General features: G+C 37.2%; 1 long non-coding RNA gene across 5 annotated transcripts in view; it reads right to left on the reverse strand.

Moving 5' to 3' along the window:
* Window positions 1–26,651, reverse strand: part of LOC131384230 (uncharacterized) — a 194,203-nt gene that overhangs the window by 88,931 nt on the left and 78,621 nt on the right. For 2 of the 5 annotated variants that reach the window (XR_009214883.1, XR_009214884.1), the window contains exon 4: window positions 12,511–12,732. The exons of the other annotated variants lie outside the window; for them this stretch is intronic. This is a non-coding gene — a long non-coding RNA (uncharacterized LOC131384230). The remainder of the gene's footprint in view (window positions 1–12,510; window positions 12,733–26,651) is intronic. 5 annotated transcript variants of the gene reach the window in all.

The raw sequence follows: 26,651 nt of genomic DNA on the forward strand, positions 1-26,651 counted from the left end.
ATAGAGTAACTTTCCAACAGGACTGGGTAAATACCATGTGGTCTTCCTCAGAAAGCAGTGTTTTCCTCACCACTGGAGTTTCCTAAGCAAAAACCTTGACTATTAGCTATTATTATCTAGACTAGGACAGTGATTCCAGAATTTGGGGTTTCATGGATCAGCAAAACTCCAAATGAATGCAGTTGACCCTTGAACTGCATGGATTTTTTGCATACCAATGGGGATTTTTTTATATCCCAATGCAAATCAGAAATACAGTGTTGGTGGGTTACGAAACGCTTATATACCAAGGGCTGATATTTCATATCCATAGGTTCTGTAGGGACTTGATTTGACTACATATAGATTGGGGGGACACATAAGGGTCCTGGAACCAATCCCATGTGTATACTGGGTGACAACTATAATTAAAGAACAGTTTCCAACTTACTATTTTGTAATAAAGGTTGTCACAATTAAACAACAAAAACCAGACAATTCCTATTTCCACTGCCATTTAATAAGTAACATTTTTAACATTAAAATAATGAAGCATATCATCCCAGCATATTTTTTTTTTTGCCTCAAGAAAAAGTTGGCCACTTTGGACTGATATTTTTTTAAAGCATATATTTAAATCTTTTCAAATAAGGACAATTTTTTTAAATTTTTTAAATTTATTTTATTTTATTTATTATTATTATTTATACTTTAAGTTTTAGGGTACATGTGCACAATGTGCAGATTTGTTACATATGTAGCCATGTGCCATGCTGGTGTGCTGCACCCATTAACTCATCATTTAGCATTAGGTATATCTCCTAATGCTGTCCCTCCCTCCTCCTCCCACCCCACAACAGACCCTGGAGTGTGATGTTCCCCTTCCTGTGTCCATGTGTTCTCATTGTTCAATTCCCACCTATGAGTGAGAACACGTGGTGTTTGGTTTTTGGTCCTTGCGATAGTTTACTGAGAATGATGGTTTCCAGTTTCATCCATGTCCCTACAAAGGACATGAACTCATCATTTTTTATGGCTGCATAGTATTCCATGGTGTGTATGTGCCACATTTTCTTAATCCAGTCTATCGTTGTTGGACATTTGGGTTGGTTCCAACTCTTTGCTATTGTGAATAGTGCTGCAATAAACATACGTGTGCATGTGTCTTTATAGCAGCAGTTTTTTTAACATTTTTTGTTTTGTTATGTGGTACGTAATTATATTCTCAAATATATTTGGGAATTCATGCATAGAATAATATAATGTGAAATAGAATCCAACTGTCTAAGCTATTATTATTTTAGACAGGGTCTCACTCCGGTGCCCAGGCTGGAGTGCAGTGGTGCAGTCATGGCCACTGCAGCCTTGATCTCCCAGATTCAGGTGATTCTCCCACTTCAGCCTCCCAAGTAGCTGGGACTACAGGTGCTCACCACCACATCTGGCTAATTTTTCTATATTTTTTTGCAGAGATGGGGTTTCTCCACATTGCCCAGGCTGGTCTCAAACTCCTGGCTCAGGAGCTCCACTGTCCTGGGCTTCCCAAAATGCTGAGATTACAAGCATGAGCAACTGTGCCCGGGCTAAGCTCTTCTTGAAGTTTATTTTTGTTTAGAGTCAGTTAAACATACTATTTGACCTAGGAGTGGAAGCACATTCTGTGTTTTCGCTTTAGAATATTCTAGGTGGGCCGAGAAAAGCCAAAGAACAGCAGCTATTAAATAATATAGCTCTAGCCTCTCTTCTTTGCCTTTCTTTTTAGGCCACAGCAGGACAGGATCTGACAGCCAGAACCTTTAGGAGAGAGCAGCCGTGCATGCTAACGGCTTCAAATATTTACTTACAAGGAGGACCTCCCAGGTCAGAAACAGGAAAAGAAATTGCACAAATTGCATACACAGCAGGAGGAATGCGGCTCTAAATAGCTGCTTATCATGCCGGCCTCCCAGGTCAGAAATCAATCCATTAAGGGGACCATCCTTTCTCACAGATTGGCTGATCCAGGGACATTGTTTCAGAAGAGCATTTCTCAGCCTTTACTCTTGTATTTTGGGCCAGAATTCTTTCTTGTGAGGGGCTGTCCCGTGTGTTATAGGATGCTTTGAGCATTCCTGGCTTCTATTTATTAGATGCCACTAGTACCTCCTTCCACTCCTATTGTGTCCATCGAAAGTTTGGACATGCCAAAAATGGGCAAAATTGCTCCCAGTTAAGAGCCACTTGTTTGGAAGAGCTTTAGTCTCGTCTCAACCTGGAGGTGTTAGGATCAGTCTACTTGAAGTGCATGGAAGTGTATAAAATCATCTTTAAGCACAGATGAAGATCAGGAAGGGGATAAGGACGGGCAGTTTTACAGGTTCTCTCCTGTTTAGTCAGAGACTTTTCTTCTTTTGAACATGGATAAAAATAACTGGGAACAAGTTTCAGATGTGCTTGAGTGTAAGGAAACCGGTGAACCTTTAAATACCATAGCTGCCCTCTTTGCATTAATCAGTTTTGATGAAGGTTATGGCTCTTTTATCTTGCTGTTTCCTCAAAAAACTACCTCAAGCTATTTGGAAAGTATTTTTAAAGTTTTGTTGTCTGTCCATTACATTTCCATCATCCACCAAAAGCCATCAAAAAAGTTAACTTTGTTCTTTGGGGGAAATCCTTACTTATGTAGGCACCTTTCTCTCAAATATGGATATATGCCTTCCCTTATTTTATGTTTGGCTGTCTGCCTGGATAGAAAGTAGGAACTGATTTGTATTTTCAGTTGAGAAAAGGATTTGTGACCCTTTTGTTTTCCAATATTGTTTAACAAAAATCTGCAGCTACACACCACCCAGATGTAAATAACCTCTTTGTTCATCCTAAGAAAAAAATTATACTTTGACTAGAGGGACTAGAACCGTGTCTGCAAGATACCACTGGGACTAGTAAAAACAGCAAAGGGTTGAAGTATTAGATCAATTAGATATTTTCAAGGGTTTGCTTAATTGTGCAGAGTAACACAAAGAATACAGAACACGTGTGAGACGAAAGCATAGTTTGCATGAAGATTCTTATTACTTGGTGTTAGAATAAGTAAATCATATAAATATTGTACAGGCTAAAATCCATCTCAGTTACTTGATAGAGGTATGTGTGCTGACTGGATCTTATGCTTTTTAGATTTTTGACCCTTGTTTGTGCTTAGAATCCCATTTATTCGAATAAGATTAAGAAATTCAAGGCTCCTATAATAGAATTGGAATGTTCATTGATCTTCTATGGAAAGATAGCTAAAACAAGATAGAGCTAGTAGCCTAGTAGTTCTAGGTTCTCCTAATCCCATGGGTTGGAAATCATTAACTGCTTAGAAAAGTGGTATAATGGGCCCATCAATGATAGACTGGATAAAGAAAATGTGGTACATATACACCATGGAATACTATGTAGCCATAAAAAGGAATGAGATCATGTCCTCTGCAGGGACATGGATGAAGCTGGAAGTCATCATCCTTAGCAAACTAACACAGGAACAGAAAACCAAATACCACATGTTCTCACTCATAAGTGAGAGTTGAACAATGAGAACAGATGGACACATGGAGGGGAACAACACACACCAGGGCCTGTCGGGGGTATGGGGCAAGGGAACAGAACTTAGAAGATGGTTCAATAGGTGCAGCAAACCACCATGGCACACATATAGCTATGTAACCTGCACATTCTACACATGTATCACGGAACTTAAAAATTTTTTTAAAAAGTGGTATAATGGGATAGAGTCAGAGTGATACTTTTTTTTTTTGCTTAGGTATTATGCTTTGTTTGTAAATGAGGCAAGTCTTATGTTGTAGATATTGCCACACACACACACAAAAAACAACAACTCCAAAACCCTGTGGGGGCCATGCCTATGTCCTGAATGGTATTGCCTAGGCTTTCTTCTAGAGTTTTTATGGTTTTAGGTCTAATATTTAAGTCTTTAATCCATCTTGAATTAATTTTTGTATAAGGTGTAAGGAAGGGATCCAGTTGGCTTCATAGAGGTCTGCTTAAAAATCACTCACATTAGGCAGGTTGATTAATAGGAGAAAATACATATAAATTTATTTAATGTGTATACAGGGGTGCCTTCAGAATGAAGATGCAACCCCACAACATGATTCAGAAGCCTATATATATTATCCTGGCAAAACAAGATATAGGAATGGGGAGAAAAGGAATTCTATTGGCAATTCTAGAGAGAATGAATGGATCTGGGAAGAGATCATAAATAATTTTCTTTGACAATGAAAGGGTCTGTTCAGGTGTGGTCTTACATTCTTGGTCTCACAGAGAAGGGAGGGAAAAGCAGTTGTTTCCTTTGGTGGATCTGGACTTTAGGCAGATAAAAGAACGTCAACTTTTTTGGCAAAGACATTGAGGGATGGGGAAGGTCAGAGACCATGAGGCTGCTTCTTTCAGCATGTCAGCTGGCCATATTTTGGGGTATAAATCTGAGCTTCAACAATACAAATAAGGAAACAATTAAAAACCAACCTCTGATATTTAAAGTTTCTTCTGTGGTCTGATTACCTGGTTCATTTACCCTTTCAGCTGCTTGAGAATGGGAAGTACCCTTTCAAGAAAGCCTATGTTACCATGTGAACTTTGGGTTGACAGAGTTCTATTATGTGTTCTCCTAACCACATTTCCTAGGAAATTCAATGATTATAATCTCATCTCTTTTTTTCTTTTCCATCAATAACTATCTGAATACATATTCAAGTCTAATTTTGTTGCTTTGCTCAGAGTTGTGGGAAATTTCTCAAATATTACTTGTGAAAAAGGCCCTTGACTTAATTTTTTATTTTTCTTCTCCATCCTATTTCTTTCAGACGCTGAGAATTTAATGATCCTTGTCTCCATGCTGCTTTTATACTCAAATTTGTTTCAGTTAACTGCCCTTCTCCAATAATTTACCACTAGTTTCACACAGGCTCTTTGTGTGACACTTAAGCTGTCTTCTTGCTAAATGTGAGGGCTTTTACTGAATTTCTTTTTTATTTTTTAGTTAATCTGGAGGTTTTTTTAATATATATATTTTTATTATACTTTAAGTTCTAGGGTACATGTGTACAACATGCAGGTTTGTTACATATGTATACATGTGCCATGTTGGTGTGCTGCACCCATTAACTCATCATTTACATTAAGTATATCTCCTAATGCTATCCCTTCCCCCTTCCCCCACCCCACAACAGTCCCCAGTGTGTGATGTTCCCCCTTCCTGTGTCCAAGTGTTCTCATTGTACAATTCCCACCCATGAGTGAGAACACGCAGTGTTTGGTTTTTTGTCCTTGTGATAGTTTGCTGCAAATGATGGTTTCCAGCTTCATCCGTGTCCCTACAAAGGACATGAACTCATCATTTTTTATGGCTGCATAGTATTCCATGGTGTATATGTGCCACATTTTCTTAATCCAGTCTATCATTGTTGGACATTTGGGTTGGTTCCAAGTCTTTGCTATTGTGAATAGTGCTGCAATAAACATATGTGTGCATGTGTCTTTATAGCAGCATGATTTATAATCCTTTGAGTATATACCCAGTAATGGGATGGCTGGGTCAAATGGTATTTCTAGTTCTAGATCCTTGAGGAATTGCCACACTGTCTTCCACAATGGTTGAACTAGTTTATAGTCCCACCAACAGTGTAAAAGTGTTCCTATTTCTCCACATCCTCTCCACCACCTGTTGTTTCCTGACTTTTTAATGATGGCCATCCTAACCGGTGTGAGATGGTATCTCATTGTGGTTTTGATTTGCATTTCTCTGATGGCCAGTGATGATGAGCATTTTTTCACGTGTCTTTTGGCTGTATAAATGTCTTCTTTTGAGAAGTGTCTGTTCATATCCTTCACCCACTCTTTGATGGGATTGTTTGTTTTTTTCTTGTAAATTTGTTTGAGTTCTTTGTAGATTCTGGATATTAGCCCTTTGTCAGATAAGTAGATTGCAAAAATTTTCTCCCATTCTGTAGGTTGCCTGTTCACTCTGATGGTAGTTTCTTTTGCTGTGCAGAAGCTCTTTAGTTTAATTAGCTCCCATTTGTCAATTTTGGCTTTTGTTGCCATTGCCTTTGGTGTTTTAGACATGAAGACCTTGCCCATGCCTATGTCCTGAATGGTATTGCCTAGGCTTTCTTCTAGAGTTTTTATGGTTTTAGGTCTAATATTTAAGTCTTTAATCCATCTTGAATTAATTTTTGTATAAGGTGTAAGGAAGGGATCCAGTTTCAGCTTTCTATTTATGGCTAGCCAGTTTTCCCAGCAGCACTTATTAAATAGGGAATCCTTTCCCCATTTCTTGTTTTTGTCAGGTTTGTCAAAGATCAGATAGTTGTAGATGTGTGGTATTATTTCTGAGGCCTCTGTTCTGTTCCATTGGTCTATATCTCTGTTTTGGTGCCAGTACCATGCTGTTTTGGTTACTGTAGCCTTGTAGTACAGTTTGAAGTCAGGTAGCGTGAGGCCTCCAGCTTTGTTCTTTTGGCTTAGGATTGACTTGGCAATGTGGGCTCTTTTTTGGTTCCATATGAACTTTAAAGTAGTTTTTTCCAATTTTGTGAAGGAAGTCATTGGTAGCTTGATGGGGATGGCATTGAATCTATAAATTAACTTGGACAGTATGACCATTTTCACAATATTGATTTTTCCTATCCATGAGCATGGAATGTTCTTCCATTTGTTTGTGTCCTCTTTTATTTCATTGAGCAGTGGTTTGTAGTTCTTCTTGAAGAGGTCCTTCACATCCCTTGTAAGTTGGGTTCCTAGGTATTTTATTCTCTTTGAAGCAGTTGTGAATGGGAGGTCACTCGTGATTTGGCTCTTTGTCTATTTTTGGTGTATAAGAATGCTTGTGATTTTTGCACATTGATTTTGCATCCTGAGACTTTGCTGAAGTTGCTTATCAGCTTAAGGAGATTTTGGGCTGAGATGATGGGGTTTTCTAGATATACAATCATGTCATTTGCAAACAGGGACACTTTGACTTCCTCTTTTCCTAATTGAATACCCTTTATTTCTTTCTCCTGCCTGATTGCCCTGGCCAGAACTTCCAACACTATGTTCAATAGGAGTGGTGAGAGAGGGCATCTCTGCTGTCTTGTGCCAGTTTTCGAAGAGAATGCTTCCAGTTTTTGCCCATTCAGTATGATATTGGCTGTGGGTTTGTCATAAATAGCTCTTAGTATTTTGAGATACGTTCCATCAACACCTAATTTATTGAGAGTTTTTAGCATGAAGGGCTGTTGAATTTTGTCAAAGGCCTTTTCTGCATCTCTTGAGATAATCATGTGGTTTTTGTCTTTGGTTCTGTTTATATGCTGGGTTACATTTATTGATTTGCGTATGTTGAACCAGCCTTGCATCGCAGGGATAAAGCCCACTTGATCATGGTGGATAAACTTTTTGATGTGCTGCTGGATTCGGTTTGCCAGTATTTTATTGAAGATTTTTGCATCAATGTTCATCAGGGATATTGGTCTAAAATTCTCTTTTTTGGTTGTGTCTCTGCCCGGCTTTGGTATCAGGATGATGTTGGCCTCATAAAATGAGTCAGGGAGGATTTCCTCTTTTTCTATTGATTGGAATAGTTTCAGAAGGAATGGTACCAGCTCCTCCTTGTACCTCTGGTAGAATTCGGCTGTGAATCCATCTGGTCCTGGACTTTTTTTGTTGGTAGGCCATTAATTATTGCCTCAATTTCAGAGTCTGTTATTGGTCTATTCAGAGATTCAGCTTCTTCCTGGTTTAGTCTTGGGAGGGGGTATGTGTCAAGGAATTTATCCATTTCTTGTAGATTTTCTAGTTTTTTCCATAGAGGTGTTTATAGTATTCTCTGATGGTAGTTTGTATTTCTGTGGGATCGGTGTTGATCTCCCCTTTATCATTTTTTATTGCGTCTATTTGATTCTTCTCTCTTTTCTTCAAATTTCATTTTCATAGTAATGATATTGGTATCAGATTATCACTGCATTTTTTTCTTAGGTTCTTTGCAGATGATAGAAACATTTTCTGCTTTCAAATTGGCCATGTGCCTCTTTGGAGCAAATGTTCCTTGAGGATAGATAGTTATTGATAAACCCACATAGAGTCACTTACAGTAACCCTGGAACAGATTGAGTGTCTAGAAGCTCAGTGAGAGCAGACAGAAAGTGAGATAGGAGTGGCGAGAACTAGAATCCTGATGCCTGCAAAAGTAATTTGGGAGGAAGTGAATTCTTCTTTCTGGTAACACTAGGGAAGATTCAAGGCAGTGATAGTGTAAATAGGAAAAATACACAACTAAAGCAGTCTGGGATTATTAGCGTCTGATGAAGTTATAATAAAGACTTTTCTACAGAGACAACCATCCTCACACCACAATTTGATTGGCAAACGGGCAGATTGTCAGCTTTTACACAAACTACTTGATAGTATTTTATGTTCATATTAGTTTGATGCATAATGTCCTCAGCTATGTTTCATATATTCCCAGGATATATATTCTGAATACATAGTCAAGTCTTATTGTGTTTCTTTGCTCACAGTTGAGGAAATTTCCTCAATATTGTGCAAAATGCTGCACAAGTTGCAAAAATAGCATATGGCAAGTTAGAAAAGGCTCATGACATGCTTTCCACAGAAATTTTTGTAAGAAGGTACTGACATACATCTCACACCAAGTACTGCTGCTCTTTCGTGGTTAGCCCTTTACAGGCTCCTATAGAACCTCTTCTACATACACTTCTGCAGCGCCTGGAGATGGTGTCTGTTTTGTTCACCACTGTATCTCCAGTGTTCTGAATGGTACTTAGTACATAGTAGACTTACAATAAATACTGTTGAAGGAAAGTGATATTCAGAGGTCTTAAGTATCTGATTCATAAGTATATAGCTCAAGCTAGTAAGCTTCAAAACAAAAATTCCAGTCCAGATCTATATGGCTCCAAATTCATTGTTCTATTATGTTTACTCATCTATAATATAATTTATTGAATGAATCCTTCTTTACTGTTTTGCAAAACAATTTATGAAGTGTATAAAACAATACACAAAAGCTCTGATTAAGCATCATTATGTAATATCCAATACATATACATAATTTATGAGATTTTAGAACACATAATAACATCAACACTGGTGAACCCACTGTTGAGGTTAAAAACTAGAACATTATCAACATCATTGAGTTATGTGCATATTCTTTCAAAATTCCATTCCTTTACCACCTTTCCAGAAGAAACTGATGTATTTATTATTCTTTCTTTCTACAATAAATTTGCCAAATACGTAGCAATCCCTACATAAAGGCAGTTTCTAAAACAAGTAACAGTTCAAAATTGATAACATGTAATAATTATGTACATACTATATGTCATTTCATATATTATGCAATTTTCTTCAACTTTTTTCACTCAACATTGTTTATCGTGTCACCAGTAGCTATAATATATTCATTTTCACAATTCTGTAATATTATGTGACTATGCTGTAATCAGTATGTTTTTTCTGTAAATTGACTTTTGTTACCTGATATTTTTCTATTTCTATTGCTATTATTGACAACAGTTATTATTGACAGTTATAAAATTCTGGTACATATCTTTTGGGTCTCACATGCAAATTTCTCTAGGTTTTGTTTCTAGCAGTAAAATTGCTGGGTTATAGATAAGTTAGTATTTAGATGTATAGGATGAGTGTTTTTCAAATAAGATGTTTCCAATCATGCCTATACTATAGAGCTGTATATCTTTTTCATCAATCTACTTCTTACCAACTGTAGACATCATCTCAATTTTTAATTTTAGTATAATGCAAAAAAAGATATCTTATTATGATCCTACTTTGTACTTCTTTGATTACTGAAGAGGCTGGGTCATTAGTACTTTCTCTGATCTGAAATGCCAGTTTGGCCATTTACTGGTTTTTTGAGGGGAGAGAGGAAGTTGTTATTTTATTCTCAATGTGGAAGAGTTCATTATACTTAATGAACACTAATTATTTTTTGACTCTAAAAGTTACAAATAGTTTGTAACTTTATATTATGGTGTCTTTAGATAAACAGAAGTTCTTCCTATTAATCTAGGTGAGCTTAGCATTGTTTAAAAATTTACAGTTAATATTTTCTCTATTCTGAGTTCACAAAGATTATTTTCTATATTTTGCTCTCAAAGTTTTAAAATTTTCCCTTTTGCCTTAAATTTTTGATCTATCTGGAATTGATGCCTATATATGCCTATATATAATATCGTTTATTATATAAACAAATAATACCTGTATTTTTTTAATATTATTAGCTTAGTTCCTTTCTCCAGATATCGTAATATCATCTTTGCCATATATCAGGTTCTGTTATGTATAGATCTGTTTCTGGGTTCTCTATTTTACTGGGAATTCTGTCCTAGTGTGCGATTGGTTTTTGCTTATTAATTGACACTGTATTCATTGACATAGCTTTATAATAAAACTTGGTATCTGGTAGCACAATTTTGCTTTCCTATCCTTCTTCAATACTTTACCCATTACTGAGCCTTTGCCTTTTCAAATAAATTTTAGAATTAGCTTGTCAAGTTTCTCAAAAACCTTGTTAGATTAGAAAAAAAATTAAATCTATAGTTCATTTTGAGGAGAAATTTAAGGAGACATTTTTATGATATTGAGTTTATGATATTGGAAACAAATTAAATCTACAGTTCAATTTAAGATGACATTTTTATGATATTGAGTTATCCCATCCCATGAACATGGCATACTTCCCTTTTCGTATTTATGTCTTTTAAAAATAGCTTTCAAAAAATCTTAAGTCTTTCTTCCTTAGTTTCTTACAGATCCTCTTAAAAATATCTATTTCATTTTGCTTACATATTTTTGCTATTACAAAGAATTCTAAAATGTTTTCTAGTTTTATAGTTGTTGTATATTAACACAATAAATTTGCATCTTGTTATATAGTCAGACGGCTTGCTAAATAATCATTAATTCTCGTATTTTGTTGGTAGATGGGGTTTCTATGTAAGCAATCAAATCACCTTTTAATAGTGACATCATGGTTTCTTTCCATATTTATAGTATTTTCTTCTTTTACAAACTGAATAGGATCTTCAGCGTAATGTCGAATAGAGGTAGTGATTTGGGATATCCATCTTTTTCTTTTTCATGATATTAAATTGAATGCCCCCGTTACATCATTAGTATTGGCTATGGGTTCTTTTTCTCCTTGTAAATGCTTCTTAGCAGATAAGGGAAACTGTCTTCTATTCCTGTTTTACTAAGCATTTAGTTTAGTTTTGTTGGAAAAGGGTGTTGGATTATATAAAATGTTTTTTCTGCATCTATTGAGATGACTATATTTTTTCTCATTTAACCTGGAAATATAGTGGTTTACACTTATAACATTTTAATGTTAAGCTACCTTTGTTTATTGGAGTAAACACAACCTCTTCATGATATATTCTCTTTTTTAACACTTGACTACATTTGGATACCTAATAATTTATTATCTTTCAAAAGGTTGACAAAATTTTATACATTTCTCATGTACATGATGGCTTCAAAATTTAGACATTGTGGAATAGCAAAATTGAGCTAATTTACAAATACATTACCTCACATACTTATTTTTCATGGTGAGAACACCGAAAACCTATTCTCTTAGCAATTTTCAAGATTATAATACATTGTTATTAATTATAGTCACCATATTGTACAACAGATCTCTTAACCTTGGTCATCCACGCTGATATTTTGTATTTTGATCAATATTTTCCCAACCTCCTTCCCACCCCCAGTCTCTGCTAACTACCACTCTACACCCTACTTCTATGAGTTCAACATTTTTAGAGTCTACAAATAAGTGAGATCATTGGGGGTATTTGTCTGTCTGTGTCTGGCTTATTTCACTGAACATAATGTCCATGTTGTCAAAAATGGTAGGATTTTGTTTTTAAGGCTGAATATCCCATTGCATATTCCATTGTGTATATAAACCACATTTTCTTTATTTATTCATCCACCAAAAGACACTGAAGTCAATTCCATATCCTGGCTATTGCAAATTATGCCACAATAAACATGGCAGTGCGGATATCTCTTTGACAAATATTTTATTTTTTTTGTTATATGCATATCCAGCAGTGGGATGGCTGCTGAATTACTAATATTTTCTCATACATGTGAATGCGATTGGTCTACTTTTCTTTTACTAAATTTGCATGATTTTTGTATTTGACGTAAAACTGGACTCAAAAACAGTTATTTTTTTTCCTAATTTCTGATGAATTTTGCAAATTATTGAAACGTGGCAGATTGTGCTTTCTGAAAATGGCCACAGCAATTTTTCAGTTCCACAACATCTCCTAGAACCTTTCCACTCCTTTTAGGAGGTGAGGTCTATTTTCCTTTCCCTTAACAGGTGACGGAACTTTGTGGCTGAGTCAACAAGCAGAGTGAGGCAGATGTGATGTGTCATGACTTCTAGGGCTAAGTGATGAAACGTCAAGTGCCCTGCCCTAGGAATGCTCTTGGGATGCTCACCTTGGGAAAAAGCCACCATGTTGAGAGGTCCAAGTCACATGGGGTGGTTGCATGTAGGTGTTCTGGCTGACAGACCCAGTCAAGGTTTCAGACAATTGCCCGCACAAACCCCAGATGTGTGAGTGATTGAACTTTGATTGGATTCCAGCCTCCAGCATTTGAGCTGCTCCAGTTGATGTGAGTGGAACAGAGAAGAATGAGCTCCATTAATCTCTGCTCATGCTAAAGGACCATGAACAACATAAATGTTAATTCAGTAAGTTTTGGAGTGGTTTGCCACTCAGCACTAGATAGCATATAGTTTGGCAAATTTTATTTGTTAAAATTTGGGTTTTAGTCACATTCATTTGGTTTCATTGCTACAAAAACTTTTCCATGTTGTCCCAGTTTTCAAATTTGTATTATAAAATTGTTCATAGTATTACATACTTAGATTAAACCTCTTATATTGAACCAAAAAAACAAATTATTAAAATCATGATGGATATTTTTATTCATCACTAGCAATTTCAGTCTATTTACATTTTATCATGTGCAAATATATTCGAAATTGTTTTCACCACCTTCCTTTGTGCTTTTATTTGTTTCACTTTCATTTTTTTTTTTTTTTCTACTTTGGGTTTGTTTTTTCCTTATTTGATTTTCCACACCTTACTTCTCTATTTTTATTCCTTAGTGATTATTATAAACATTTTACCAGGCATATTTAGTGATTTAAAAGTCTTAAAGAGAGCCAGTGTCTTAACTAAGAAACACAGGGACCCTAGAACCATCTACCTCTGACTAATACATTCCAAATTACAAGTATATATTTGGTGCAGCATTGTATAATATAAACTCTTGTGATAATAGAAGTGTCCTATATCTGTTTTATCCAAAACAGCCTCTATCGGTATATGGCTATTGATCACAAGAAATGTGGCCAGTGTGACTCAGGAACTAAATTTTTAACTTAATTGTATTTAAATTTAAATAGCAACTTGTGGCTAGTAGATTCTGTATTGAACAGTGTCAGTGTAGTATTTTTGTTGTCTTTATGAACTCAGAATTTACTCATTATGTATTATTTTACATTATTTCATTTTAGATTAATTTACATATTTCACAATTTCTTGGATCAACAGTTCTTCTTGCATTTTAGAACTTGTTACAATCTTTCCTTCTTTAAATATATCTTTTAGAATGTAACTTAGTAAAAATTTGCTGGTGGTAAACTCAGTTTTTAATTTTGGACATGTGTTTGACAATGTCCTAGAAAAATAATTTTTATTTTATTTTATTATTATTATACTTTAAGTTTTAGGGTACATGTGCACAATGTGGTTTGTCACATATGTATACACACAATTCTAGGTTGATAGTATTTCTCTCAGTATTTTGAATATATTACTCTATGAACTCTGGTTTCCATTGAAGCTATTGAGAAATCTACTGTTAGAGTAAATCATCCTCCTTTTAGGCACTCTGGTTTTTTCTGTGGCTCTCTTTCAGATACTTTATCTTTGGTGCTCTGAAATTTTACTTGTGGATTTTTCTTTGCTTGATCTTCTTGGTATATATTGTGCATTTTCTATTGTAGATGTGTGCCTATCCAAAAAGTCAGGGAATTCTCAGCTTAAGTCTCTGTCTTCCCAATATTGCCTCTTTTCCATTCTCTTATTTTTTAGAGTACAATTACATGTATGTTTGACCTTCTCATTTTTATTCTGTCTTCAATAGCTCTTTTTATATTTTCATGTCCTTGTTTCTCAATGCTGCAAGTTCTACAGCTCTTACTTCTAGTTCATTGTCTTTTCACCTTTAATATGTTATTTAATTTAAATAACTGAATTAAATTAAATTAAAACTGAGCTTTTAATTTCAATAAATCTATTTTTTCTAAAATTTCTACTTCATCTTTCTCTAATCAGTTTGCTTAGTCATTTTTAATAATTTCTTGTTCCTCACTTTTACTATTTAAAAAGTTTACTAGATATTTTATAATGTGATCATTTTCTATTTACCATCAGCTAATTCCAATGTCTCCAATATTTGGTAGTTCTTCTGTGTGGTTTCTGCCGATTCTCACTGATGGTGGCCTATTTTATTTATGGTTGGGTAAATTAAAAAAAAAATTGTGAGCTTATTTTAACTGCACATAATTTTTGAGAATTCAGAAGCCCTAATGTGTAGAGTAGCTTTCTGCCACATAAAGTGACTATAGATCTGTGTTCCTTTGGCTCCAGTAAAAGTAAATGTACATCTTAACTTTTGTGGAGGATCCTGCCTTCATGCTAGGCATCCTGACCTTAAAGAATGGCCGAGCCATCTCCTGAGCCAGGGACTGTTCTTAGAATCAAGGAACCTTGGCTTTTGTGTTTGCTTACTGGCATAATTCAGGGTATAGCTCCCTGTTTCTTTTCTTCTTTCTCCACTTTCTCCTTCCCATATCTTTTCTTTGTCTTCATCTTTGATTATTTCTACAGGTTTTTTTTAACCCCAACACTGCTTTAAAAAATAAGTTTGTTGTAGTTATGCAGGATCAAATTGCATTGCCGTCCATGGGCCATTAGAAACATCTATCTCATAATTCTAACAGCAGAAGTCAGCCCATTATTATAACTGACAGCCTTTTTCTAGTGCCCTGCAGCATCTCTGGATTGGTGTAAGGTGTTTATTATGGAGTCTCCAGCACTGTAATTACATTGATTCACTTTACTTTCCTTGCCTGCCAGATTTGTTCAGGCTTCATGAAAATCCGATTATGTTATCAGATAATTAAACTAATTATTTCAATAAAATACTCACAAAAATACTAAATTATGTGAAAAGTAGATATAGGTTTTACATTTATAGTCTTCCTTGAGAAAATGTTTTATAACATACTTGTATATATATTTTCTCTTTTCCAAATTCATATTATTTAAGATTACAGGGAAAGGAAATGTGGAAAAAAATACTGAATTTGGGGTCAGACAAACCAGTCTATAACCTCAGCTTAGACATTAAGCATACTATTTTCATCAATATAATGAGCCTGTGTTTTCTCATCTGTATAATGGAGATAATTTCTATTTTGTACAGTCATTATGAGATTTAAATCAATTAAACAAGATCATACATGTAGAATTACCCATCACAGTGTCCAGCACATAGTAGATACTTGCAAAGGATTAATTTTTATTTCCTTCTCATGACATCCATGAGTTTATGTGACTAGATGTACAATTTCTGAAAATATATCTTGAATTTTTTTATTGATCTTTATTTACTTCTAGGATAACCTATCAGCTTTATCTCTGTACTAAGAGTTAATTTTTAAAAATAGGCAGAGTGTAACTCCTACCTATACAAATTAAGCCACCTTCAAGATATGGAAAGTTAGATCTGATTGTAGTTAAAAATGTGACCAATGCTTATGTAACTTTAGTTAGTCAACATCTGGAACTGATCTAGAAAACTTTGATTAACAGAACCAGCATGATGAATCCCAGATGTTTCAGCAAGGCTGTGTTTCCTAGGCTCACTGGATCATGAAAGTGAGTACATTCAAGGAAGGGAAACATTTAAAAGAACTAGGTGTCAAAATGGCTGAGGGGATATTTGAATATTGGTTCACTTGTGGGGGAGAGGAGGTCTCTTTAAATGAACATCTCCTTTTAGGTTTTATCTATGTTAAGACAAAAATCTGATTTTTGATTTCCTCAATAATAGATCTTGAAACTTCACTTACATTTATAGTTGCAAAACAGATTTTTGAACATCTACTATATGCAAGTTCATGCAGTTAGAAAGACAAATAATAGTCCCTGCCTTTGATGATTCAGTTTAGCAAGGGAGATAGTCATGTGAACAATAACTACAATCAATTATAACTGCTGGAATTAAAGGCTGAGCACAGAAAGTATCAGGTCTTCAAAAGAAGATGGGAAGGTTTCATGGAGTAGGAGACACAGGGCTCAAGATCTCCATCTGTTACTTCTACAAGGGGCATTCAGCTGTGCTCTTGTAACACAAATTCCACAGTATGGTTAAGTTCCATAGATCACTGGACAATTTGTCATGCCACAAAACTATATTTAGAACAGCAACTTCTGAAATGAAAAACTAAAGTATTTTGACAATCCAGTGTCACAATGGTAAAATCTTGATTAGTAATCTTATGGCCTTGCCATCCTTTGGTAAAGCTCCTAGAAAAACAATAAATATTTTAGTATTTCCCACAAATTGTGCTTTCCACTAAAGGAATGCATTCACCTTTTGCAACCTTTTTCTTGCTCTCATGAATGCCTGATGCTGTGGACAGGAAAAAAATCAGAAATGTTCTGAGTTCAAAATTACTTTAGAAGCTTTTGGGGGAAAACACATGCCTTTTTTGTTTTGTGTTTGTTTGTGTTTACGTTTTGTGACATACTTTAGTTTTCATAAAATCTGCTCCATTTTTTCCCCCAAGGAAATCTACTCTGAGTGAAAAGAAACAAAATCTATACCCTAAGGAGAGGAGACCAAATGCCCTATTGACAGCAATTTTGAAGAGAATTAAATTTATTATTAATAGCATGGATAACAGAAAATATAAGGCTAATTATTACACAAACAGTTTTCAGCGAAAACTAATGGGCCATCAGGCTCAAATGTGCTTAACTCCTTTCTTTATCCAGCAATGAGCAGCACTTCATCCCTTTTGTTTTCAACAAAGGAGGTTTACTGCCTCCTACTCTATCATCCAGAGCTAAACTGCCCCTAAACTCCTATCAATCCTTTACCTGAAATAACAGATATGCTTCTCCCCACGTTCAGAGATTCTTTAACCAGCAGATAAGGGCTGTTGTCTGGGACAATTTCCTGAGATTCCAGCCCTTCTTATCCAATCATTGCCTACTTGTCTTTCAAAATTTGGGGTTTAGATATTTCCTCTGAAAGAACTCCCCCAGTCCTCCTAGGCTCGTTAAGATCACGTGCTACCTACATCCATATGATTCTGTCACATGACCCTCATCACACCTGTAATTACATGTGTAGGGAAGTTCAAACATTTCCTCTGAAGATCTGAGATTTCAGTTTGTTGAAATAAACTGGCAATAGACAGATTCACAGGAGAAAAGCCATCACAAATTTATTTGATCATAGTTTTACATGACATGGGAGGCTTCAGACTGAAGACCCCAAAGACCCAGGGTGAATGATCCATTTTTATGCTTAGGTAGATGAAGCATGGCCAGCCAGGTAGCAAGATGATTAAACAAAAAGGGTGTGATCTAATAGTAATAGACTGAGGGGCGGGAAACCCAGCAAGCCCTGCTTGTTTGTATTCTTCTTGCAGCATTCCTTCCTTCTGAGTATGGGGCAGCACCCTCTTTGGAATGGGGGTCTTATGACCTACAATCAAACAAGGGAGGCCAGAGAATTTCTTTATGGCCAATTCTCACACAGAAAGGTGGGGGAAAGTTGGCGTCATATTTTTAGGTTTTATGGCTGGCTTTGGGGAAAAGGGGTTCTGGTTTTTATGGCTCACCATGGGGAAGAGGAATTATAGTTTCTATGGCTAGACTCTGTGGAGAATGCGGGGTGAGAGACAGGAGGGCAAAGATAGAAACTGCTTTCGAGGCTGCTGCTTTGGAGTATCATTTTCTGAGCCTCAATACATGCTCAGTGTTCATCTTCCTCACCTTATTGTAAGTTCCAGAACAGCCAGACCTTTTTGTGTCTGTATTCACCACTGTATTTCCAGATCATTGTATTCACTCACTAAACACTTGTTGGAAAGAATACAAATATTCTTAATACTGTACCAGTTTAATCCCTCCTAATGTCTTGCTGGATCAGTCTAAAGGGTATTTCTTTAAAGCCTTCAGCATACTATTCTCTGTCTGGGGTGATGTTCCCACAAGTGATTACTTCCTGACCTTCAGGTTTCAGCTGAAACCTCATCTCTTCATGGAGATCTTCCGTCACTTATGTGGGTAATTTTCAGTTACTTTACCTTATTTGTTTTCTTCATAGAGCTCATCAAGATTTATAGTTATATATTAAATTTTTCTTTATTCAGTGGCTATGCTGAGGGAAGGGCTGTGTCACTAGGGTCTAGCTAGGAAGATGCTTTCTGTTTTTTTGGTTTTCCCCAAATAAACAGAAGTTGCATGTGTAAATGTTTGGTGAATGCCTATCTAAATATATTGTCAGTTTCAGGCTCATGGGCTGTGGTTTTGCATCATGATTATTCTAGTATCAAGCATGGTTCTTTACACATATTAGGAGCTCAAATTTTTATTAAATGAAGGAATGCATAAACAATGTCTTAGAATTATGTAAATCTTAGGACTTTTGCAATATCTTATATAAAACTTGCCATTTATACTTATTAGCAACAAATCCAAGTGAGATGAGTTGCACATCTAAGAAAACACCAATTACCAAAATGTATCTATATAACTTTTATTCAGTAAGTATTAACACCTGGTGTGCAAGGTGCTATTGAACCTCTGTAAATAAGACAGATCATCTACTACAGTGGTTTTATTATTGTAACTGGGGTGGGTCTTCTCTCTATATTTCAGGAGTGTTACTATGAACATAGGATAAGATGATTGACACTCGTTTCTTCATCTATTAAGAATAGTAGCAAATCCAAAATCATCCTTTTTCCAGAGGTCCCCTAGGGCTACATACTCAGAGCCAGACTCCCAGTGCTGCCCTTGGGTAATGGGAAAGTGCCTCAGAGAGGAAATTCTGATGTACAGAGCCTGCGGTCCCCAGAGTGCTAAGGCCCATCCTCTTCTGGAGCTCCTGGGCAGAGTCATCAGGTACTTGGGAGCTTGGGAGCTTAGGGGCTGAACTGGGTCTTCTGTTGAAGACACTGTCAGGTGCATGGTGGGGGTGGGGGTGATGCCTCTTTAAAGCAGTTCTGTCACTTCCCTGGCTACAGGACAGTATCAGAGTGTGGGTCAGGATTGAGATGCATATCTACTCTGCCAACTCCCAGGCTCAAAGCCAACAGTCCCAGTCCTGAGGCTGCTCTGATTTTAAACTAAAAAATAGGAAAGGCTTAGTTCTGCTTTTTTTTTTTCCCCCACCAAGGACAGTGGGGCCACCTAGTCACACCAATCTTTGTTAAGTAAAATGATTTTTTAGTGATTCCAAGTAGTTTTCTCTCTGGAAAATATGAGTGATGAGTTGGTGTTTCCAGAGAGACTGCAGGATTCCCACCCCAGTCACCCACCCAGCCTCTTCCAAAGAAGGTAGGACTCATTTTTTCCTTATTCTTTCACCCTTTGTAAAAGTATCTTTCTTGCTGAGGCAGAGAGGGGAGAAAGATTTCAAGTTTAATCTGTGTCAGGATGATCCACCTATAGTAATATTAGGCATGATGAGATGTTTGCAGATACAGTAGTCTCCCCTTTATCTGTGGCTTTAGTTACCCATGGTCTACTGTGATCAGAAAATATAAAATGGGGAGCTCCAGAAATAAACAATTGATAGGTTTTAAATTGCACGTCATTCTGAGTACCCTGAAGAAATCTCATGTTGTCCTGCTTTGTCCCACCCAAGACATGAATTGTCTCTTTCTCCAGCGTATCCACACTGTAGATGGGACCTGCCCATTGGTCATCAACATCATTGAGGCTCAGTGACCCGGGATCATCTGAAGCAGATGATGTCCTTCTGATGTAGTATGAGAACTTCAATAGCAACCTAACGCTATGGCACAAAGCCTACATCATTCGGGTCCCCTCAGTTTATCATGTAGGCATTTTATTATCTCACATCCTCGCAGGAGGGGTGAGTATAGTACCGTGAGATATTTTGAAAGCGTGATCTCATTCATATAACTTTTATTACAATATGTTGTTATAAGTGATCTCATTCATATAACTTTTATTACAATATGTTGTTGTAATTATTTTGTTGTTATACTCTTTTTGGGTGTGAGATAGGAGCTTGCTCTGTTGCCCAGGCTGGAGTGCAGTGGTGCAATCACACTTCTAATCACCTCTGTGGGTTACTCATTGCTGGGTGCTCCCCTGTGTAGTTGTGTGACACAAATATTAATGAACTTTTTTTTCTCTTTTTAATCTGTCTTTGCCTAGTTCATTTTATAGTCCTCTAAGCTGGAGAACTTAAGATGAGTGGAGGCAGATACTTTTTTCCTTTCCTATAGTGCCATAAAATTAGTAGAAATAGAATAATAACACTTGGCATGAGTTCACAGGTGGGAGATATCACATTTGCTTGTAGGAACCAGAAAAACTGTGGAAAAATTGGCTTTGGAACTCCACTCAGAGATCAGGACAGGGCTTGGCCATGCAGAAATATGGCAGAGAGTGGAAAGAAAGCATGGGGTGTGATTGCGGTGAAAGAAATGGAAAGTTAGTGCTAGAACCAGCTCATAGATATCATTGACTAGCCAACTAAGTAGACTTGGCTTTATTTAGGAAAAAGAGTTTTAAGCAGAGCTATGGTATGTGTGTAGAAATGATGGATTGAGGAGCATAGTTGGAAACTTAAAATATTCCAGGAGGGAAGTTAATGAGAGCTTGATTTAAAGTAGAAGCAGTGGAAAAGGAGAGGAAAAAGATGGACTGGGGTGAAGGAGGCACAGTAATGGACGTAAGGAGGACAGAGTCAAAACAGCAGGTGGCTCCTCATGGAAAGATCAGCTGGGGGAACAGTGGACTCACCCCAGGGGATCGGATTCCTGTTCTATCCCAGGGAACGACTGTTTAACATCTCCTGAAAAGTTCCTGAATTTTCAGAATCGGAGTATAATTTACTTAGAGCCCATGAGCTTTCCTTCTTCCGTTCATGCATTTATCCTTATGAATTATGTTTGTCCATTTCCATAATTAGGAAAATAATCACTCTTGACATGAAGCTGGTCTTTAGAGACTTTAAGTAGTTTCATATACTTGTTCTCATTTTATCTAATCAAAGCATACCATGAGGAAGGCTTCGGTGCTCTTTTATAGGTGAGAGGCAGTGTACATTGTGTAGCTGTCATCGATATTATTGGTTAAACTAAAAAGTAATAACAAAATGCCATCTGTGAGTAGCTGCAGTAAACTCATGAATGTGAATCCCCACGAGTACACGTGGGCAGCTGTAGTTTTAAAGAACATGAGGCAAGAACCATAAATACGTTGTTTCACAGCCCAGGTTCTACGGGCAGACTAGAAATAAACTCCTTTGCAACCAGTTAGCAGCAGCATAACCTTGGGCAAGTTACTTAGCTTTTCTGAGCTTTAGTTTCCTCATCTACATAGTGGGGTTACATGACATCATCATTCGATGAAAAAAGATACTCGTGTCAGAAACAGCTCACACACTGCATTTCTGATTTGGCAAGTGCCAGACATTCACTAAGAGTTTTACATGCAATACCTCAGTTAATCCTTGATGTGTTACCTGTAGAGGAGCTCCCAGCTGCCCCGAGTTACAGGTGGCATATCTCTGTGGGTCTGCAGCAATTTCAGTTCTTGCTTCCTCAGAAGAAAGACTATGAGGAGCGTAAAGCCGTCAAATAGACTGAGGCAAGTCTCAGAGCAGGGGTGGAAATTTATTTAAAAAGGTTTTAGAGGCTGGGCACGGTGACTCACACCTGTAATCCCAGCACTTTGGGAGGCAGGGGCCGGCAGGTCATGAGATCAGGAGATCAAGACTATCCTGGCTAACATGGTGAAACCTCGTCTCTACTTAAAAAAAAAAAAAAAAATTAGCCAGGCGGTGGCAGGCGCCTGTAGTCCCAGCTACCTGGGAGGCTGATGCGGGAGAATGGTGTGAACCCGGGAGGCAGAGCTTGCAGTGAGCTGAGATCGCGCCACTGCACTCCAGACTGGGGACCAGAGCAAGACTCTGTCTCAAAAAAAAAAAAAAAAAAAAAAAAAAAGGGCTTTAGAACAGGAAAGGAAGGCAGGTGCACTTGGAAGAGACCCAGGCAGGCATGTAAAGATTAAAGAGAATAAAAGAGGCATTTAACCTTGATCCTGGGTCTGTACAGGTCAGACTGTGATTCTTCCCTTAGGATGGGCTTCCCGCATGCGTGGTGCCTTCCTTACCCTTGGGAACTGAGCAGACACAGTGTGTTTAGGAAGTTGTATGCATGCCTATCTGAGGCTTTTTTCCTTTTTCCTGAGGAGTGTACCGGGAAGATCGTATTTTACCATTTTGTCTCCTATGCGCATGCCCAGGAAGTTTCTTCTCCTTGGCATCGGCATTCAATCAACGCTTTAAAGTTAATAGCTGCGGATCATCAGGGAGTGGCCTCTCCCTGGATCCCTGTGTGGGCTGGCAAATTATCATTTTTAGAGAGGCAGTGTGACAATTGTCAAACCATCACTTGGCATTCCTAATACCGAGAGAACCTTCTCTTGCCCTGCTCATGCCTATCTAAATACCTGTAACAAAAGTAGCCCTGGAGCAAATACTTGTAGCATTTACATTTTATAGAGAAGAAAATTGGAGGCCTTTGGAATATTAATTTGTCTAGATTACAAAGTTAGTACATGGCAAAACTGAGATTTAAATCTGTTTTCTGATACTAGATTGAAGATTTTAACCATTATTCTATACCATCTTTGTGTATGGAAAGTACTTAACATGGTGTCTGGAATTCAGTAAATATCAAATGTATTTTACTACTACTACTACTATTATTCTCAAGTCAAATTACAGCTTCAATGGCACAATAGATGTATTCTATGAACTATTTAATGTTTTGGACCTAAGGCTCCTCTCCAGTCTACACCAGTCTAAATGTAATTTAATGTTATGGATATAAGATTTAAATAAACATTGACAGAGCAGAATCAGGATGAAACCAAGTTTTTGAAGTTTCAGTATTAAGATACAAAATGGACTTTAGAATGGATTAGAAGGTTAAGAGAGAAAGCTGATAAGGAGACATGAAAAGGAGGAGAAAGTGAAGGGAGGACCAGAAAAAGTACATTATTCGTGTTAGTATTTTTGTCACTTTTCCCAATGAATGAAAAAGCAGTTGCTGCCATGGAGCCTATACCACAGAGAAAAATGATCTCACCACTGCCAGGATGGCCTGTAAGCCAGCCATCTACCCTGCAGACTGACTGAGGGGACAGCATGAATTACATATAAAACCTATTGGCTACTAGAACCGTGTGAGGCAGCCAGGACAGGACCCCTGGAGAGAGAACGGCAGACATTCTTGCTTAAAATGGCAACATGGAAAGCTGCAGGATTCTTGTTAAAGGGCTGTATACCACAAGAGTCTGTGGAGTGGCTCGAGAGAAACGATGGACTGAAGCTGCCAGGCTGGAGAGAAACCTTGGCTTGTGAAAAGGAGAAGGCTATGGCTTCCACCAGAGGCAGGATCAAATCCTTGGCTGGAAGTTCTTCCAAGGGCTTGAACTTGAGGTCAGTCAGCACAGGGTACTATGTGGGGGTGGCATCCATGAGTGCAGGAGATTTTACAGCACTTTCCTCTTGCCTCAAAGGAATTGCTAATCTGAAGAGTGCCAATGACCAGGTACTTAATGCCATCGAGGTTCAGTATCTGTGCCTTATTCTCTAATTCCTACTCTGTTCAAATATCTGCATGGAACCACATTCTAAATTAAGCCAGACCTCCAAGTTGTATCTGTTTTACCTGTATCACTTGCTGATGCATCCTGAAGTGTCCAGAGCACTTGGCTTTCCCAGGAAGCATCATTCTTCTGGGTCATGCTCAAGACAATGGTACTTTTCAGACCTATCTCTACCTGACCAAAGTAAACTTTCTTAAAGAAAATTGACACCAGACAAAGATTGAACTTCATTGAATATGGTTAGTCATTCCAAAAAGTATAGTTGAATCCATATTTAAAGAGTTTATAATAATATATGTATACTATGCTATTTGGACATGGTTTTTTTAATGGAATTTAAATTAACTAGAAGATTATAGATATGTCTATATACAAACAAATTTGATTTGCCTGGTAAAACAAGTGCCATGTTTTGTTTCACAGAGCTATCCAATAGTTTGATTGATTTTACTGAATGAACGAGTCATTTTTGTGCTGTTTTGGCTGTAGAAGTTGTTTCATGTAGGCTGTGGACACAGTGTACATTAAGCCATGTTGGTTCAAATAAGCAAAGAATGTGGTTGCTAGACTCATGGAGTTCACATTGTTTTGTGTTTTAGTCAATATTGTTCATATTTAGAATGTTTAAATGTGCAGAATCCTTCACTGTAAAGCCCTTTCACATGCTGAATTTCAATGAAAAAAAAATGCAAGTGCTTTTTAATGATCCAGATGGGCAATCTAACCGCTAACGTTTTACAAGGGCTATCGTACAACTTCGTGCCTCTTCTTCCACTTTCTTTCATTGCTACTTCCAAATACTCAATTTGTGCTGTAGAAAATACTGCAAATTTTTAGCAAGTTTTGAGTGAAAACAGAGTTATAATAGAAACCATTATGCATGCCTCTGCTGCTGAGAGCAGACCTCATGTTTTTGTAGTCACCCATTGTTAATGCAGCAGGAGAGCCCTATCCTAGATTCTTTGTGTCTCCAGACTACTTTATTTCCTTTCTTCTCACCATCAGAGAATGTTTCCTTTTTCCCTGTGTCTCAGAGCCCATGAGACTCTGAGTCCTTTTGGCTCTATTTCGTGCTATTTATCTTATTACTTTTTCTGTTTAAATTCTCATATTCTTTCTGCTTCTGTATAAACAAGGCTGGATTTGCTATTGAATCAAAAGCTGAGGGAAGGATAGTTAATTATTTCTGAACACCTGTTATGTGCTTAGCAGTATAGGGCTTTGCATACTTTATTTCTAATAAAATAACTATATACACATGGTATTAAATCCACATTTAAAGTTGCAGAAACTGAAGCACAGAGATTAAGCAAAATGCCTAAGATCATGCTGCCAGTATGTAGCAAAGCTCATGGAAGACATCAGTACTGTTGCCTACCAAAGTCTTTTCTCTTCTTTACTATGCTGTGGTCTGTTTGCCAGGTGTAGCTTATGGTGGGTCACCTTCCCAGGCATGGGACACTCATCTTCCAGTGACAACCATGAAACTTTTACCATAGGATGCATTTCTTTGATTTTGCTCCCTTTTCTTTTGCCAGCCTGTCTGGGAACCAGAGCTGTAACTGCAAACCTACTAGACTTAACACTCTTGTCTGACTTCAAAGACTCTGCTTTTTGCACCCAGTTATACTTCCTATCAGCATGATCAGTCAGTTATTACCTGCCCCTGCCCACCAAGCACCAAAGAGTACAATTAAGTGCTTCAGTGGCTGAATTTCTTGGAAATGATTTACCTTAAATATTCCTCAGCTGCTCTTTTCTAAGCTGTTCTTCCACAGGAAGTATCAGTAAGAATACAGTTGCAAGAAACAAAAAAATCCTGCTATTTGAAGCAAAATAGGATTCAAAACAAGAAAAGAGAAGCTTCTAGGCAGGTCCTCCAGGAGTGACCCTAACTCAGAACAATACTGAGGAACAGGCCAGTCAGCAGAGTGGCTCCCTCCACCACAGTAAAGGATAGGAATCACAAGGCTACAACAGTGGACTCCGCAACTGCTGCTGGGCATCCCTGTGGCAGTGATTGGGCACTGGAGCACCATTTCAGAAAGACCCAATGTCTCTGGCTATGGCTGTCCACAGAAGACAGCAATGAAGTAGATCATTGCCCTCCAACCCACTTCTGTTTTCTGCATCTTGCATGAGTGGATCTCATGCGTGGAACCTGCTTGGCATCTAGAATCCTAGATGCAAGGGAGTTTGAAATACTATTTCTTAGTTTTTCAGTATTTGCGTCTCAAAAACATACTTTAGAAAGTAGAGGGAACAGAACACCGGTAAGCCAATTCTTATTTACCAGAGGGGTATTCAGTAAACATTAGATGTGTTTTGTATTAAAATGAGGAGAATTAAATAGTTATAATACTGTGAATAAAACAACACTAAAACTCACCAACTGGATAATTGGTGTTTTATCCTACTGGATGGGTGTTAATATTTGTGTTTTTGTTATACTATTTGACAAAAAGTTTTCTAGAAAGTGGAGGGAATTTGTCTTAATCACCTTGAGTCCATGTAGAGTGACTTAAAGTGTAGAAAGTAAGGTCTACCATCTTTATAGTATGGAGAAACTGAAAAGAATGGAAGTATATCTTGTTGAAAACTGCTAGA

Source organism: Hylobates moloch, unplaced genomic scaffold (genome assembly GCF_009828535.3).
Source record: "Hylobates moloch isolate HMO894 unplaced genomic scaffold, HMol_V3 SCAFFOLD_9, whole genome shotgun sequence".
Classification (NCBI taxonomy): Eukaryota; Metazoa; Chordata; class Mammalia; order Primates; family Hylobatidae; genus Hylobates; species Hylobates moloch.